Source organism: Heloderma suspectum, chromosome 10 (assembly GCF_057233095.1).
Source record: "Heloderma suspectum isolate Gila_16-S chromosome 10, 16-S_ref, whole genome shotgun sequence".
NCBI classification, from domain to species: Eukaryota; Metazoa; Chordata; class Lepidosauria; order Squamata; family Helodermatidae; genus Heloderma; species Heloderma suspectum.
The window spans coordinates 43,037,190-43,052,172 of record NC_139467.1 but is presented as its reverse complement, the minus strand read 5'-3'; the positions used below and the strand labels follow the sequence as shown (position 1 = coordinate 43,052,172).

At 47.3% G+C, this 14,983-nt stretch overlaps 1 protein-coding gene across 1 annotated transcript in view; it reads right to left on the bottom strand.

The window, feature by feature from the left end:
• Nucleotides 1-665: 665 nt before the first annotated feature.
• The window catches only part of LOC146338181 (uncharacterized), a 34,700-nt gene continuing 20,382 nt past the window's right edge, over nucleotides 666-14,983 (bottom strand). The window contains exon 4 of the mRNA XM_084816069.1: nucleotides 666-848. The gene's annotated coding sequence lies outside the window, so the exon portion shown is untranslated. The remainder of the gene's footprint in view (nucleotides 849-14,983) is intronic.

Below are 14,983 nucleotides of genomic sequence, written 5' to 3'. Positions count from 1 at the left end.
TGGTCACACCACCGAAAAAACATATTGTAGAGCTGGAAAATTATGGCATTTGCTACCACAAGACGTAGTGATGGGCACCAATTTGGGAGGTTAGACAAATTCATAGAGGATAAGGCTATCAGTGGCTACTAGTCCTGACATCAAAACTGGCATGAAACAAGGGGGAAAGGACCATTGCTCTTTACAAACACTTTTGCCACCTGGTAGCCTGGAGGAGATTCTCAGTGCAGGCATTCTGCTTCATGTTCATTTAAGTGAGGCTTGCACAGATCTTCCAGGTGGAAATTTCTCTTATTATCCATCTCAATCACTTAAAATGGCTGGAAGGGGCGGGAGGACATTTCACGCCCCCCTTTAACTAGCTTGATGGTTTTGAACCAGCTTCAGTATTGGACTTGGGAGGTGCACAACAGCTTGCCGTGCTTGGACTCTTTGGACTCTTGGGGTTGCACTCATGCTGCCTTGCAATGAGTGCTGCCCACGTGCGTATGTTGTGCTCCTATGAGTCCTCCCCAGCCTGCATGTTTGGAAATAAATTGATCTTTTTCGTACAAAGTCAATACAAGACTCTAGGCCTCTGTTGTCTTACCCCACAGGCTGCCCTCGGCTTTCTACCACTCAAGAAAGAAGAAGCAAAGCGATAAACAGAAGTAAAACAATAAACAGAAGCGGTTCCAACCATTTTACTAGAGCTAGTGAATGATGCAGAACCAGGCATGGCCAGGTAGAAGAAAGTCGTCAGATGAGAAGCATCGTTCCGTGTAGGGGAGGCTTGCATACACAATCCCACTGCATCTGGACAAGCAGTTTAGGTGGGTACAGCAGGTTCCTCTGGGGTTCACTTGAGGCTGAAACAGCAAAACATGCTATGTCAGTCCTACCGGTGCCATCTAACTGGCTTCTCTCCATGACTGCCACAGTTTGACCAAACTTGAGTAATCGGACCTTTAGGTGGGAAATGGTATTTTGAAAATCATGTGATGGAAGAAGAGCAGCAGTATGGAGCACCTTCTATTAGTTTGCTAGCTCATGCTTTATCTGTATTAAAGTTAACATTTTAATTTATGAATGTTATTTCCTAAGTAAAATGGCTTGGATTTGTATTTAATGCCCTTCTGCATTGATTAACAATGCCCCCAGTTGTACCTTTAGCCTCCCCCCACCCCACGTATAACAATGGGCCTGGGAGAATCCCCTTTTAAAGCGGGGTTCGTACACACACACACACACACACACACACATTGTGATCTGTCCACACCAAGCTTTTCATTTAGCTCTGTTGCACTTGGCCCAATCCAGGCCAGAGAGAGCCCCGAATGCAAAGATGGTTCCTCCAGGCAGAAGGAGCATGCTTGCAAAAGAAGTGGCTCACTGTCCCTTTAAGCTCCATCCTCTGTCTGCCGAGGCTCCGATGAATGGGGAATTGAGTGAGCCAGTGGCAGCTGTTCTGCTTGGAACAGCCTGAGACATTTCCTTTGTGCTGTGCAAATGTGGTTGTGCTGGGCGGGAGGGGCCCAGCTAGGAGCCTGGGGGAGCACGCTGAGGTGGCATGGCCTCTCATGTGCAGACACGCCCATGTGTTTAAGTGCCCATGCATTGTTACCCTCTGTGTGTGTGCATGCACTTCTTCCAGGAAGGTTTTAACATGCTGGTGCATATCTGAGAACATGTGCATTTGTGCTCTGTGGACACATGAACAAGAAGCCCCCCAGCCCCTGCTGAAAGCATGGATCTATACATGTATGCATGGAAATACAGTACCTCATTTCTGTTAGGAGAAGTGCTGGAGCTGAAACATGTTTGGGAACCAATAGTACGCTCCAGTTCCAGAATACACTAATAATTAATAGTTACAGCACTTCTCATTTACAAAATGCAGCTTAGAATCGGTGCTCATTTGGTGAAGCACGAGGGCCTGGGGCTCAGGTGTCTGTCCTGCCAAGCACCTGCTGATCTCCTCTCCTCCCTGTTGGCCTCAGACCTCTGACTGCCACTTGCAGTGCGGTGCCCCAGTGCGGTGCTCCAGCTCTGGATGTTGTGCTTCCTGCTCTACAGCCGCCGGCAGCAGCAGGCCGAGGGGGACGGGTCCCCTAGGATCATTCAGGGAGTGAGCGGGGCCGGACAATATGGCTTGCCTTATCAATTACGGAAATTGTGCTATGATTTTTAAACATTTAATTTATTATTTAAAATATTTATAGGCCACCTTTCAGAGCAGGGGCCCTCCCGAAGTGGCGTACAACAATAAAATGCATATAATAAAATTCATAATTTTAAAGCAATGTGGTAATAAGAGCAGGAAAAGTTCCAAAAACAACGAACGCCAGCATAAGACAGAGCCTGCAACACAACCGCAGCTCTAACCCAGTCTGATAAAAATGATCAGGGGAAGGCCAGAGTAAACAAGTAAGTCTTGAGGGCTTTCTTAAAAGCCTGCAGTGCTGGGGCCTGGCGGACACCTGATGGCAATTTATTCCATAGGATTTCTCTAACACTGTATAATTTATCCTGTGTTCCTAGTGATGGGGAGGGGCAATGTGCTATGCAGATGACCAAAGCCCCCTCAACTGCTGGCACTCCTATCCAGCCACCCCTCCGTCTTCTGTGATTTCAACAGTCATTCACCTTTAAAACATGTCTTGGCTGCCATAAGGCCTAGAAACCTGATTCTCGTGAAGTTCAGTTCTACACACAAGGCCATATTCTCCACTCTTTTGTTCTCCTGCAGCATTGTGGCATATATACAGCTCTGATGTAACATAGTTTACATGGATGGGGGTCAATGCACACCAGTTCTTCCAGGTGCTTTTATACACTTGCGTGCATGCCCATGTGCCTCAGCAATTCAGTGCATCGATGTATCTTTGTGCGTGCATGCTATAGCTCTGGCTGCCTTCTAGGCCTGGACTGGGCACAGCAAGGAACGTTAGTCTTCGGAGCCATGCTTCAGCTGCCAGTGCCCGGGAGGCAATCTTGAATTTCAGGCTGGGGGCAAGCGAGGTGCACCTTGCCTTCTGCCCTGGGCCTGATCCAAGATTTACAGCACGGATGAGAAGGGAGGCTATTGCATCACTGGCTGGCACACTAACATAGTTGCTCCACCTGGAAGACCCCTGTGGTCACAGTGTCTTTAGCCCCGCCTCAGAACCCAAAGCAGAGTCTGGTGATTATTATTAACAACATATCCCACACTTCTGATATGCAATTCTCAATCAAATGCTTATGTTCTACAATGAGAGGTGACGCAACTCAGCTGGGGCAGCCCAAGACATTTTGCCGCCTGGGGCGAAGGACAAGATGTCCCCTCCCCTGCCCCCACTCTGTTCCATGTACTGAAGCCAACCGAACTTGCAGTTGACTCTTACTTCAACACAGACTCACAGCTCTTTCTCTAAGGCCTCACCGCTGCTCCTTGCTCATCCTCATCTGCCGCCTGAGGCAGCTGCCTCACTTTGCCTAATGATATGGCCGGCCCTGAAGTTCAAGCCTGCCAAGAGCTCATGCCCTCTTGAGAAGCTTCTTCCTACTTCTAAATGTGTGAACAGTTGATCATTGGGGAAGGAGATAAACTCTGTGCATGCTCAAAGGCCATTCAATGGGGTCTGGACAGGAGAATTCCTCCCATTAATTAGCAGTAGCCGTGATGTCGGTGAAGCATCCAGGCACCAGAATCACTGGAGCCGGTCCTGCTTGAAAGCATAAGAAGAGAAGCAGCAAGAGCCAAAGAATTGCCATTGGAAACTGACTTGAAATCTTACGATTTTCCAAACTTGTTCTCATGATTTTGTGGAGAATCCTAGGGTGGCTTCACCAACTCGTCTTGCCTGTCCTGCACCCTGCAGTTCACAGTGCTGTGTACTTTGTCAGGGTGTTAGTAAACATGCTTTTCTTTTCTTTTTGCTTGAATGCTTATCATCTAGGATTTGAGCAAATATTTACTTTCTTCAGCAAGAGACAGGATATGCAACTCTCTAAGTCCTTGCATGGACAACTGGTGGCCCAGGGAGCATGGTGTTTGAGATTACAGTGACTCCAGAGTCATGCGCAGATCAGAATAAAGATACCAGCAGAGAGCCTCTGAGTCCTGTGTCACTGCTTATGTTACAAAAAGAGCCGCTGAGCCTCAAGTTTGCCTTAAAGTCTAGTTTTCAATGCTTCAGTCTTGGAACTTGTGAAACAACAACAAAAAGGGTACCTCTGAGCATGTGCAGAGTATATTTCCCTTCACCACTAGCTCTCACAGAGCAGGAATTCAGCATAAAAGAGCCCAGTAGCATGAGGGCTAGTTTAGCATTGTGGTTAAGATGCTGATTGGCAAACTCCCAGTCCCCAGTCTAATCATTTGTGCCGTGCACACAAATAGGTGGTCTTAGGCAAGCTCTTCCTTGGCCTCAGCTCCACCTCTGCAATAGGGGGACAGTACTGACCTACCTTATTTATTTATTTATTTATTTATTATTAAATTTATTAATCGCCCATCTGGCTGGTCACCCAGCCACTCTGGGCGATGTACAACATACAATAAAAACAGTTTAAAACAATAAAATTCTACAATAAAAACATTTTCTAAAATACCCTAACCCACCCCAAATGCCTGCCTGAACAACAACGTTTTTAATGCACGACGGAAGCTCATTAAAGAGGGGGCATGATGGAGTTCCCTAGGGAGGGAGTTCCACAGAGTGGGGGCCACCACAGAAAAGGCCCTCTCCCTCATCCCCACCAGTCTAGCTGTACTGGCTGATGGGACAGAGAGAAGGCCATCCGAGGCTGATCTTGTTACGCGGCCTGTCTGGTGCACACCTTGCAGGGTGGTTGGGAGGATTAATGAAATCATGCACACACAGCTTTTTGAACACTCTTGTTGCTCTAGAAATGCTTGGGGCTTGTGTCATTATGACGATGAGGGGTTCCAGGGCAGAGGATGTGATGCTCACGGAGGCACACGCCCCAGTGCCTCGCTTTTTAGACATTCAGCTGCCCTTGGGAGTCTGCGTCCCAGTTCAGCTTCCTTTCATTCATGGTCTCGAGGCCGCAGCCGCCAGTGCGTGGAGAAGGGGACACAGGAAAGCTCCCCCCAGTCCCAGCAGACATGGAGGGGGCCTGGTCAGTGGCTTCCGTTGCGGGGGCAGAACCTGAGGAAGGAAGTCGACATCTTTCGCTTTCCTCAAACCTAGCAGGCACTTTGGCATGGCTGACCGAGAAATGCACTCATCCTTGGGCCGCGCCAAACATTGCAGCCACATGAGTCTCCTTCCTGACGTGAGCTACTGCATCGGCCTTTGCATGTCCACACTAGCTGCATTTTGCCCCTCGCAGGCTTGTGGGGTGAGTCACCCTCTGAGTCATGAACTCATCTCACCGGGTCAGTCCCACTTAGCATAAAGCCGGAAATGCTGTTGACATAATAAAACAAGCTTGGCACATTCCCTGATCAGCTGGGCCAACCAACTGAAGCGGCAGTCAGGAAACCCGGGATCACAACAAGGAACAGACCATGAAGAAGTGGAACCGCACGTGGAAACACTGAAAGGGGCGTTCACATGGACTTTGGACTGTAGGACAAAAAGGGCTCTGTGCACGTCACCGTAACAAATTAAATTAAAACAAAACACAGCTCCCAGGCAACCCAAGCTCCATGCCCCAAAAATCTCAGTCATACAAATCGAGTCTATCTGCATAGTTTCCCTTACTTTGCATAATTTATCCTGCATTTAAAAAACACTTTTGTACAGTTTATTTTGCTTTTGCTAGTCTAGGGAGGGGCAAGGAAGCATATAGGGTGTTGAAACCCCCCTCTCTCACTCCAACCCCTGAAATCTCATTCAGCCACCTCTCTAGCTTCTGATACTGCAACACTTCAATACAACTTTCAAGTGTATCTCTGCTGCCATAAGGGCTAGAAACTTAAAAAAACAAAAACAAACCGAAAGCTGTGATTTTCAGGAAGCTACCCACTCACTTTAGTCCTATGCAGACAGATAGTGGATAAGTGGTGGGTGCAATCCTCATTCCTACCCCTTTCCATGTGTTCACCGAGTGATACAGGGCTTTTCAAACATACCTTTGTGTCCATAAGTTCTAGAAACTTTGCTGAGATTCTCAGAAAGCTGACACTTTCATCCAGCATTACATTCTGCATTTCTCCTGTGTTCCTGTAGAACTCTGGCAAATACACAGCCCAGCCTGCTAAAACTCTTTTCTGTGCCCAGGCCACCTCTCATCTCAAATGAGCATGCAAATACACTATTATTAATAATATTAATAAGTTACTCCATGACTGCAACATCAAGTGAAAGTTTGCATCTGTGAATAGATCCACCACAACAGATGGAGCTTTCATATTACCTATCATCTTCAGTATGGCATATTTCCATAGAGGCAATTCCCGTTTTCCACCACAAACCTTCTGTCTCTTTGTATGAGGAGGCATTGAGTGAGTACAAGCATGTGTCCCTCTTTGCTGGTTCTTTCCAGCCAACTCAAGAAGGCTTTGCATCTCCCTACCATTAACTGTGACCACACCATCCCTCTGTCCTTAGGTCATAGAATCATAGAATAGTAGGGTTGGAAGGGGCCTACAAGGCTATCAAGTCTTGCTCAATGCAGGAATCTAAGTCAGAGCATCCCTGACAGATGGCTGTCCAGCCTTGTCTTGAATGCCTCCAATGTAGGAGAGCCCACCGCCTCCCTATGGAATTGGTTCCATTGTCATATTGCTCTAACAGTCAGGAAGTTTCTCCTGATGTTCAGCCGGAATCTGGCTTCCTGTCACTTGAGCCCATTATTCAGTGTCCTGCACTCTGGAATGATCGAGAAGAGATGCTGGCCTTTGTGTGACAACCTTTCAAGTACTTTAAGAGCGCTAACATATCTCCCCTCAGTCTTCTGTTCTCAAGGCTAAACATGCCCAGTTCTTTCAGTCTCTCTTCATAGGGCTTTGTTTCCAGCCCCTTATCATCTTTGTTGCCCTGCTCTGAACCCTCTCCAGCTTGTCTGCATCCTTCTTAAAATGTGGTGCCCAGAACTGGACACAGTACTCCAGATGAAGCCTAACCAGTGCTGAGTAGAGGGGAACTAGTACTTCCTGGGATTTGGAAGCTATACTTCTATTAATGCAGCCCCAAATAGCATTTGCCTTTTTTGCAGCCACATCACATTGTTGGCTCATATTCAGCTCGTGATCTACAACAATTCCAAGATCCTTCTCACTTGTAGTGTTGTTGAGCCATGTATCCCCCATTTTGTAACTGTGCATTTGGTTTCTTTTTCCTAGGTGCAGAACTTGGCATTTACCCCTATTAAATTTAATTCTGTTGTTTTCTGCCCAGTGCTCCAGGCTATCCAGATCCCTTTGAATTTTGTTTCTGTCTTCCAAAGTATTAGCTATCCCTCCCAATTTTGTGTCATCTGCAAATCTGATCAGCATTCCCTGCACTTCCTCCTCCAAGTTATTAATAAAAACGTTGAAGAGCACTGGGCCCAGGACTGAGCCCTGCGGTACCCCGTTCATTACCTCTCCCCAGTTTGAGAAAATCCCATTGATAAGCACTCTTTGAGTCCGATTCTGTAGCCAACTGTGGATCCACCGGATCGTTGTTTCATCTGGCCCACTTTGAGCTAGTTTGCTCATCAGGATATCATGGGGCACTTTGTCAAAAGCTTTGCTGAAGTCGAGGTATATGATGTCTACAGCATTCCCACGGTCTACAAGGGAGGTTACTTGATCAAAAAATGAGATCAGATTAGTCTGGCAGGACTTGTTCTTGACAAATCCATGTTGGCTTCGAGTCATCACTGCCTTGTTTTCAAGGTGCTTCCAGACGGATTAAGAGCCTTGTGTGGTGCAGAGTGGTAGGCGGCAGTAATGCAACTGAAACTCTCCCCACAACTTGAGTTTGATCCCAGCGGAAGCTGGTTTTCAGGTAGCCGGCTTGGGTCGACTCAGCCCTCCATCCTTCCGAGGTCGGTAAAGTGAGTACCCAGCTTGCTGGGGGAAAGGTAGTTAGGACTGGGGAAGGCAATGCAAACCACCCCACTATACAGTCTGCCAGGAAAACGCGGAGGAAAAACGGCGTCCCTCTAGGGGTCAGTAATGACTCGTTGCTTGCACAAGAGGAACCTTTCTTTTCCTACAGATGGATTGCTTTATCATCTGCTCCAGGATTTCCCCAGGGATTGATGTCAGACTGACTGGTCTGTAGTTCCAGGTTCTTCCTTTTTACCCCTTTTGAAGATAGGGACAACATTAGCCTTCCTCCAGTCATCTGGCACTTCACCCATCCTCCATGATTTCTCAAAGAGAATAGACAGCGGTTCTGAGAGTTCTTCTGCCAGTTCCTTTATTACTCTGGGATGCAGTTCATCTGGCCCTGGAGATTTGAACTCATTCAAAGTAATTAGGTGTTCTTTGACCATATGCCTATCGATCTCAAGCTGCAATCCTGTCCCTTCAGCCTTTGCCAGGGGGGTCATAGACCCTCTTTTGGGAGATGACTGAGCCAAAGTAGGAATTGAGCACTTCTGCCTTTTCTTTGTCATCTGTTATCATTTTGCCATCCTTATTTAATAGCTGAGCCACCATTTCTTTCCTCTGCCTTTTACTATGCACGTAGCTGAAGAAAGTTTTTTTGTTGCTTTTAGCCTCCCTCACTAACCTCAGCTCGTTCTCAGCTTTAGCCTTCCTGACACCATCCCTGCAATTCTGTGCTACCAGCCTGTGCTCTTCCTTTGTTGCTTGGCCTTCCTTCCACTTCCTATATGTGTCCTTTTTTGTTTTCAGGTCATCCCTAAGCTTTTTGTGAAGCCACATTGGCTTCTTCTGTTGTCTTCCACCTTTTCTTCTTGTTAGAATTGTTTGTAATTGTGCCTTGAGAATTTCCTTTTTTAAACGCTCCCACTCATCTTGGACTCCTTTTCTCATTAGAGTCACTTGCCATGGGACCTTACTGATCATTGTTCTGAGTTTATTAAAATCAGCTTTCCTAAAATCCAGGGTACGCGTTTGACTACACTCGGCTTTTGCTTCCCTTAGAGCCAAGAACTCAAGTGCAACATGTTCGCTTTCCCCCAGAGTTCCTGTAACTGCTACTTTATCCACTAAGTCATCTCTGTTGGTTAGGATCAAGTCAAGGAGAGCCGATCCTCTAGTCTAGTTCCTTCCTCTACTTTCTGTAGGAGGAAGTTATCTGCCACACAAGTCAGATATTTCCTGGAGGGGCCATGTTTTGCAGAATTTGTCTCCCAACAAATATCGGGGAAATTGAAGTCCCCCATTACTACTACATCATGCTTCCTTGAAACATTGGCTATTGGCTGTTCAAAAGTTTCATCCTCGTCTTCTCCTTGATTGGGTGGCCGGTAGTAGACTCCGACCACCAGGTTCCTTTTATTCCACGCTCCATTTATTTTGATCCAGACGCTCTCGATGGGGCTACCAAGCTCCTCCTCCTGTATTCCTGTGCAGAGATATGCATTTTTCACATACAGCGCAACCCCACCCTTTGCTCCCTTTACTGCACGTGCGTAGCCATTTCAAATGCTCACAACAACTCTGCATGGTAGGTCAGTTAATATTACACTGATTTTATTAAATCATATGTGAGAGAGGCTTGCCTAAGACCTCCAAGAGAGTTCATGACGGAGGCGAGATCTGAGTCTTCCGATGACTCACAGAATCCCTGGTTCCATGCCTGGTGTCAGGGGCTGGCATTATTGGGAAGATGCCAAGGCCCCACTGCTGACCCCTGATCTGCCCCTTCTCAGCTGCAACCACCACCGCCACCTGCCCTCTTTCTCTAGCAAGCGCAGGAGGGGAAATGGACCCTGCTTGCCAGATCAGGCCTGCCCACTGATGACAGCGGGGACTCTTCCTCCTCCACATGGAGAAGTGGTGCTCCCTTCCCCTCTGGGCGACTGTGGCAGCTGTCGCCCAGAGGGAGGGAGGGAGGAGACAAGCAGCAGCGACGCCTTCCTGCCCCCTGGCTTGGGCCCACGGTCTGTCCTGTGCTAGGTGCCCTGCCATGTCTCTCTGCTTCCCCATCCCGGCAGAGGGACAGGGCAGGAAGCACCCTCTTCCCCCCAGGCAGCCACAGTGCCTGCTGCTGGCCCTCCTGTCGCTGGCTCGTTGGCCCGCTGGGCAGGCAAATGCTGATGGCTGCTTGGCGCTTCCACCGATGCCCAGAGAGGGAGGGGGCAAGTGGCGGCAGCTGCTCCTGCCTTTGCTGATCAGTTGCCTGCCCAGGCAGTCACGTGGGCAAGCAGGGGCGGCAGCCCGCGCTGCTGCTGCCCCCACCACTCAGCCTCCTGCTCGAGAGAAATGTATTTCTCGCTAGGTGAGAAATACATGGGGAGATCATGGCGCTCCATTTGCTCATATTTGGAAAAATACCACATTTTTTCAGTTTGAGGAAAACACGGGACAGGTAGGTAGAAATGGTGGGATAATGACTGGGCAATGACGACATCATGTAATGGACCCGCACAATTCAGAGAGTGGCCAATCATGAATGTGCAATAAACTGGAGCTGTAAAGATGCCCATAATAGGTTTCCCCAAGCTGGCAACCTCCAGATATGTTGGACTGCAACACCCATCATTCCCAGACAGCAATAGTACTAAATGGTCTTAAAGGGTTGTTGTACAGGTAACCTACAATGAGGATCATACAAGACAGGGCCATGAGGAGCCATCACAATCCAAAGCATTTTCAGCAGTTAGGAAAAGCGTTATAGAAATACTGTGTATTTTATGAAATAGGCCCCATGCTCATTATATCAGGGGTGGGAACCCCAGGGCCGCAAGCCAAGTCCCCTCCTCCTGGGAGCCCAATCTGGCCCTCCGGGGGTCCCCAGATAGTCACAGCCCCTTCTCCTGGCTGCCAATCTCTTGGTGGTTTTCCAGCTTTTGCGCATTTTCTTCCCCACTCTGTATGGTTGAGATGCCTCTCCGAAGGCCCTAGTTACTGGCAGGAACAGCTTTACGCAACAATATGCCAGTTGTCTGGCCCTGCCTCTTTTGTCCCTTCCACTACTGGAATATGGCCCCCAAAAGCTGAAAGATGCAAACTGAATTTGGCCCCTCAGGCTGAAAGAGGTTCAACAGCCCTGCTTTATATAGGCATCACTGAAGGCAAAGTTACATCACAGACATACATTGGTTTAATAGCCATTAACATTTTGTTAAATTGTGCATTATGACTTAATGAGCAGATTACTATGGCTAGAATAAATAGCATCCCATCAATGGTAGCTAACTTCAAAGTGCAGCAAAACTATACATCAATTCTGTGCTCTGGATGGTGTCATTTCTGGGGAGAGCAATCTTATGCCCCCCAGACAGCGTCTTGGGAGACATGGGATAGTTCAGTTTCCTGGCTCCGAGCTCGGAGACAGGGCTTGGAGCCAGGAAACCACACTCCCCACCCCCTTGCAGCTGGTTCGGACAGAACAGCGCCGGCTACCTCTCCACACTCAGAAAACAGAGCACGGAGATGGGGAAAAGTTCCCAGGAGCAGGGAAGGGAGGAGACCATGGAGGCAGCCATAAGATATCTCCTATGGCCATCACAGCCTCCTTCCTTCTGCCAGACGGGCGGAATCATCCATCTAGCAGAAATGCAGGGCAGCTGGAGTGTAGAGCCACTGCTCTCCTCCCTCCTGGCATCGGATACTCGGCAGCCTCTGAGTTCAGAGGCTGCTAACTATCAAGATAGGTTTGCACCCAGAGGGAGCAACCCTATGCGGATAGGAGGCCGCCTCCGAACTCGGAGGTGACCACCTATCCAATGCAGGGCGGGAGGAGCGAGGAAGGGAACCTCTCCTCCACGCTCCAGCCATCCTGCATTCGCAGCTAGACAGTCGATTTCGACTGCGTAGCCGAGGGACTTTGGAGCCGGGCAGGGGAGTGGGGAGGCCAGACAATGCATAGGAAGTGTCATACCAGCACTTCTGCCCTCCCTGGCCCTGGGAATGCCCGCTTTTGCCCCGCTTTGCGTGGCTCTTCCGAGCTCGGAACCCGGGGTGAATCATGCCTCTTATGAGGAGGCAGGGGACGGGGAGGCGGTGTTCTGGGAACCGACCTCAGAGCGTGGGCTCCGAATTTGGTTCCCAGAACCAAACAATCTTATGGCTGTCTAGCTGTTGTCTAGTGGCCATAGGATTGTGCCCTAAGTAGCTTAATACCCATAATATACAAGGAGATAATACTGTATTGAAGTTCAGGACTTAAACGATTTTGGAAATAATTATAAATAATTGTTTCTGGTCTGATGAGAAAATTGTCAGCTATCTTTATACAGGTTTAAGTTTGAATTTTCCTTCTGTCCCGCTCAATATATTTACTTCTTTTTATATATTCTGGGTGGGACAGAAGAAAAAAATCCAAATTTGACTTTTTAATAACTATATGATTAGATCTAAAGGCGGATTGGACATGCTTATTCATTTTGATAGATTAAATACAGCACACCAAGAAAGGGAAAGAGACTTAGCTTGTGTAATATCTTTTGTGGAATGGCAGTGGATTTGGAATAATGTTTTAAAAAACATGAGGAGTTCTAATTTAAAAGAAAACTTGTTAAAGATACAATACCAGTGTTATCTCACTCCTCATAGATTGGAGTGCATGTAATTTATGAAATGACAAGTACTTGAGATTTAACACCATCCATACTGATCAGATTTGGCACTGTTCCAAGTACAAATTTATTGCAAAATTATTTTAGATCTCTTCAAGGATGCAACTTTTCTTGCAAAAATAGATATTTAGATATTGCAAAAATAGTTATATTAGATCTGGGCTCGGGAACCTGTGGCCCTCCAGATATTGTTGGACAACAGCTCCCATCAGCACCAGCATGGCCAATGGTCAGGGATGATGGGAGTTGTACTTGAACAATATCTAGAAGGCCACATTTTCCCCACCCCTGTATTAGAGTATTTAAGGGAGTAATCCTATGCATGTTTAGACAGAAAAAGGTCCTGCAACTCCCAGCATCTCCCTAGTAAGCAGTGCTGGAAGTTGCCAGACTTTATTCTGTCTAAACATGCATAGGTTTGCACCCTAAAAGAGTCCATTTAAGCAATTAGACATGGAATTAATATTAAGTTTATTAACAGCTGAGCAATTAAAAATAATTGCCTTGCCCCTGCACTGAGAATTTTCCATTAGCGCTCAGCCTGCTCTCCAAACTATATGCTCCAGGATGCTTTGAGGAAAATCATGACCGTTAAACTGATATAAAGTTGATAGAAGGGTGTAGTATAGGTATGCTCTGAAAGGTATAGAGTAGCCTTTTCCAATCTGGCACCCTCCAGATGTGCTGCTACTACTGGCTGGGGATGATGGGAATATGAAGTGAACAGAAGAGGCTCCATTTCCTGCTAGCAGGATCCCTCGTTGCTGGTGTAATATTCTGTTTACACTACAAATGGAGTCAAATTAGCACACAAACCCAGATGTAACCAGTTTCCTAGAAATATTCCCTAGAGATATGCTCCATGGTTTAGAGCCAAACAGGAGGGAGAGGACAGGGGCAAGCAGAGAGGGACGATACCTGCCAAGGGCGTTGGTGGAGTGTGGAGTGCTGTTAGGATGGGGGCAAAGGAAGTGGAGAATAAATCAAAGTGCTGCCTTGGCACAGGGCTCTTGCAGGCAGGAAACGGAGAGGGGAAGGAAGAGGGACAGATCGAGGTCAGGAAAGCAGCTTGAAAAATTCCAAGGTCAGCAGGAACGCCTGGGAATAATCAGAGTGGAGATGGGAAAGAGGAAGTGGTGATGAGGAATGGGCAAGATGGCCAGCGGCCCCTTATCTCTCTAAGCCACACATGTGTTCCAGGTTGTGTGTGCGCGTATGTGTGTGCGTGTGTGTGTGAGGGGGATTGAAGCTGAGAGGGCTGGCCTGGCACTGAACCAAGGCACTTTCTAGAAGGACATCCAGGAGGCTGTGGAGACCACATACAAGATGTGGATGATGTGGCTCTAGCTTAAGGTGTTTCCAGCCCCTAGTGGTACCCAATCATGGCTTCTCCGCTGTAAGCTACATGCGCACATCCCTCTATGTTCTTCTGTTCACGTTAGCAGGCTTGTAACACAGCCGTGTCTGTGGGGAAATGAAAATTCTGAGTACGCCATTTTTAAAATCAAGTTTTTGATTTGTGCTAAAGTGCTTTTTTATATAGGACTATTGTGCAAAAATTTCATTTTTTTTAAAGGGTAGGCATAAATGTGTTTTTACTACACATGTAAAGACTGCGGCGGGGAGAAAAAAGCAGTGATAAAATGATGCTGGCCAGAAAGGCGGTGCATTGCTTTTTTAAATACTTTAAAATTTTGAATTAATGTGCTTTTTCATTTAAGAGCTACTGCGTGAATATTTGAATACTTAGCACAAATGAAATGACCAATTAGGAAAATAAACTGGCTGGCTGATACAGGGTTGCTGACTGGAATGTTAACAGTGAAGGCATGCCAAAGTGGCAATGCGTGGCAAGAGGCTCACCTGCAGGATACGTCACTGTGCACATCAAAACCATGCCCCTTGAAGAAGGTGGAAGGGCAGTGCTCAGAATAGCCCACACCTGCGGCCACTGCTCTAGTGTTCCATTCTTTGCAAAGAAGTTGGCCGTGGTATTTTATGTCATTTATGGTATTTAGGAATGGTTAATGTTACGGATATTTATTATATGTATATTAGTATGTTTTTGTAATAGGTATTATTGGATGCCCCTTCATGGATCACTGCCTTGTTGTGGCGAAGGGGCTTGCGTAACTCAGTGAAGCCATAAGCTATGCCGTGGAGGGCCACCCAAGACGGACAGGTCATGGCAGAGAGTTCTGACAAAATGTGGTCCACTGGAGAAGGAAATGGCAACTCACGTGTTATGGTCCATGGGGTCACGAAGAGTCGGACACAACTTAACAACTGAACAACAACAACAATTATTGGATGAAATGCTATGTATATGATTCCCTTTGGAGGTCAT